The sequence below is a fragment of the Dreissena polymorpha genome, chromosome 12 (assembly GCF_020536995.1).
Source record: "Dreissena polymorpha isolate Duluth1 chromosome 12, UMN_Dpol_1.0, whole genome shotgun sequence".
NCBI classification, from domain to species: Eukaryota; Metazoa; Mollusca; class Bivalvia; order Myida; family Dreissenidae; genus Dreissena; species Dreissena polymorpha.
In genome coordinates, this window is record NC_068366.1 from 35069004 (window position 1) to 35073044 (window position 4041).

Below are 4041 nucleotides of genomic sequence, written 5' to 3' on the forward strand. Positions count from 1 at the left end.
TATATAAGAATAGGAAAATAAAAAAGTCTTTTTGACGTTAACTCTACATAAGAAATATTAAGGACAATTCATTAATATATAACACAATACCAAACATTTAAAAGTTTAAAGCTGGGGTCGACCTCAAGCTAAGAAAATGTATAAGCCGCTGGCCAGATATATATATATTTTGTTCAAATAATGTGCTTACTGTATTAAACATTATGATTAAAAATGAGCTTATAGGGATCAAAACACACACAAACGCATCGGTGTATTTAAAACGTGTGTTGCTTGGTTACCATGTTTACAATATGTACACTGACTGTATCTAATAACAGCTGATGTTTTAGGAGTGATGTACTGTAGCATTCGTTAGAACGAAATATAAAAAACTTAGTCAAGAGATATGATTTTGAAACGGCCGGATTTTAAGACAACAATGATCACTTAAGACCACACGAACTACTGTTAACAAATATTTGTTTTATAAGTTTCTCCAGACTGAGCCTCTAGAATTGTATGAGAGTGCTATAGGGAATAATTCCGAATATATTATTTTTATATTATTATTAGTAGTAGTATTATTATCATTAGTTATATTATTATCATCACGTGAACATACACTATACATAACTTTTAATTGAGCATATATAATTATAGTAGTACAAAAATGTGATATACCTCAGCGCATATCAAATCGTATAGAGAAATCAAGATAATTGTACAAACAACTGAAAGTTAAATAATAATAAGTTACATATTCAACATTTCTTAATAGTTGTGGATACTTATTAAAAAGTTTCTGTTACGATATAATACAAAATAACGAGATTATTCAATATTATCATTTGAACTTAAATAATATAAATTGATCAGTACCTTGTTCTCAAGTACCATCCAAGAGATCGTACCACCGAGAAATTTGCCATGAATGGCTTTCAATTCCAAAAATAAATTAAAAATAAAAAATCCAAAAAGTATATTAATCATTAGCCCATACTTCATTCTTGACCATTCGTGATTTATTTGCAAGTGAAGAACTCTTCCGGTTTGATCGGTTTTTCAAAGTCCGATTGTCTGTTTCATCACGTTTGAATTATCAACATAATTTTAACGTCCCTGTGAATTTTCAATCAAATGTATTTGATTACTTCATTATTTATACGTACATAAAACGTGTGCAGCCCACCATTGAAAGTTTATTATTAAATAATTTAGTTCACAAAATCCGTACAATTCTTATCAGACCAGTTAAAGAAGCTAAATGGCATTTATGCGTTAACCGGTCATTGTATATATAAGCACGCATGCGTTGATTACATTAACTGAGAATGGCTAGAGATAACCCAAACTATGAAGCTAATGTGATATTAGCACAACTCAACTGCCACCTGCTCACTAAGGGAGTAGTCTAATATACAAGGACTTATGGAATGTTTTGTTTTGGTACTTTGGTGTGTTATCTTTCTTGAAGTACCTTTAAGTATACCATTTATTTGTTTCTTTGCACAGCGATAGCCACTGCCGAGGGTCGTAAGTGCGAACAAGTGTCTCCTTGATCAAAATTTTAAAGACCTTTAAGGAATATAAAGTGTTTATCAGTTAGCCAAATGACGTGTATGATTTGTTTTTACACAAGCCTTAATCACTTTCCTAGAAAAGATATGATCTTTATTACAGTATTTATGGAACGCCACAGCTGTCTTATGTTCAACGCTGGTATGCTGTTTGCTTCATTCTTGTGTTGTTGCGTGTAGTGATTATTATGTTTAGTTCGTAATACATCATGTTTAGTTGATTAAAAAGGTTGCTGAATCAAACTACATCATGTTTAGTTGATAAAAAAATGTTGTTGGGTCAAACAATTATATTGTCCAGTTAAACATTATTTTGGTCGGTTAAAAGCACATGGTGTTGGGTTAAACCAATATGTTGCTCAGTTAGTACGTTGACTTGTTATGTTTACTTTGACATTACGTAAGGTTAACACGTGCAGTTATTGGGTCACAGAAGCAATGTATTCGCTCGAAAATTATGTTGTAAAGTTACCTTAACATTGTGTTTAGTTAGTATTACATTATGTTAAGGAGGTACACTCACTTGCTATGTCAAAATATAAACATGTCTTGTTTAAAAATGTTTTTATCAGTTATGGTAAAATGATGTTAAGTAAAGAGAATATATTGTTCAGTTGAAAACTATATTATTTCGTCATAAACTCATTCTGTTATGTTAATGTTGGCCTTACGTTCGGTTATCAAATACTGTTATTGGGTTGGAGCAGCAAATTCGCTTCAACCCTGTGTTGTTGGGCTACTCTAATATTATGTATATTTAAAATACATGTTTAGTATTTTACACTGCTGTTAAACCATAATGTTGTGGGGTTGCCGTGACAAGTTGTTATGTTCATTCGGAATAAATCGGACTGTTTCCCTAGGCTTTATTAAAGTCTATCATTGTTTTCATTATGGACAAGGAAGAATCTACTGTTTTAAACTGTGTCGTTCTTTTTGCTGTAAACAACGCTCTTAAAAATTATATGTCAACTACTTTTTAACGTGTGTGCATCTTAAATAAACTTGGCTTGCAAAAATACGTGAACATATTTAGCGAGGAAAAGATTTCCCCAGACATTATTTGTGACATGTCACTGTATGATATGGCTTGTTTGGGATTAAATAACAGAGCTGAGATCATGAATTTAAGGACAGCTTGTATTCACTTCGGGAATAGCCAGGTTCGTCGTGATATTGGATCAAATGGAGGACCATCGAGATCTACATTTCCGATTTCGAAACAGACATTAGAAGGTCTAATAGAATCTGATTTCGAGGTGAAACAAATAGCGGAACTGCTGTCAGTTTCCGAGAGCACTGTATACAGAAGAATGTGGATGTATGAATTGAAAAAACTAAATTTTACAGAAATTAGTGATGAAAGGCTTGTTAATATTGTGAATGAAGTCTCAAAAGAATTTCCCAGATGCGGCGAAAAGATGGTTAAAGAAATACTTCGACAAAAACATGTGCATGTATGTATCATTTATCACGACTCCGTTTTCAGAACTTTTTCTTAAATATATAAATATCAAAATGACAATACATTAAAATAAATAATAACCCATGTGTCTCAAACTTGTATTCGACTATGGGTATATGTCACATATAGATCATTCATGACCTTTGTTCGATGATTACATTATTTGTTTGTTTGTTTACATCTGTCGACTGTATTTAATTTATTTTGCGATGCTTGCTCAGTAGAAATGGAGGGAGAATAACTACTTGTATTGACTCCATAAGGGCTCGGTCAAGCATCTGGACAAGTCGGGATTCTATCTCAAAGCGAAGAGGGGTCTAGTTATTTCAATAATTACCACCACCGGGAATTGAACCCGATATTCGGAAAAATACCAAACAAACAGGACAGCCGTTCTACACATTTGATCAAAATACCCAAACTTGTCGTTTTGTGAGGTCAGGATCTTCGCTGATTGAATAAGTCTACCGTAAGCTAGTGTCAAAGGCCACTATATAAAATACATTGTCGAAAGTAGTCTGTGTACTTCGATTTCGATTTAAATTTATAATATGCTTCTGCTCGTAAAAGGAGCTTAACTCTTTCTCTCAAACGACGCAACGCTATATCATGATCACAAACACAGCAAATGTTATAAATGCGGAATGTGCCGTCACGGATTCGCTTGTGGAATGGCGTCCTAAATAAGTCTGTGCGGACTGTACAGGCCGAACCGTTACACTATACAAATTTTCTAATTGGGTGATTAAGTTACAACCTTTGTGTTTACAAGCGTTTAGTCAACCAAGTACGTATAATTGAATTACTCCGGGTTCAGTTACCGCGTATATACCATACCTTTCCATCCATCATAGACTGATAAACAATTAAAACACCGATAATAAGTATATGTCTATATTATTCTTCATTTCTCTATTTAATTGGTTCATTAAAGATTGAGAAAACTATTTGTCGTGTCTGGAGTGGTAAGTAAGAGGTCTAAGCTATCAAAGCCCAACCCGATTTCCACAAAGTCAG

The 4041-nt window shown here is 33.2% G+C and overlaps 1 protein-coding gene across 1 annotated transcript in view; it reads right to left on the reverse strand.

Annotated features, from left to right (window-relative positions):
• The window catches only part of LOC127852212 (uncharacterized), a 16451-nt gene extending 15129 nt beyond the window's left edge, over positions 1 to 1322 (reverse strand). Inside the window, exon 1 of the mRNA XM_052386097.1 lies at positions 862 to 1322. The gene's annotated coding sequence lies outside the window, so the exon portion shown is untranslated. The remainder of the gene's footprint in view (positions 1 to 861) is intronic.
• Positions 1323 to 4041: the final 2719 nt, after the last annotated feature.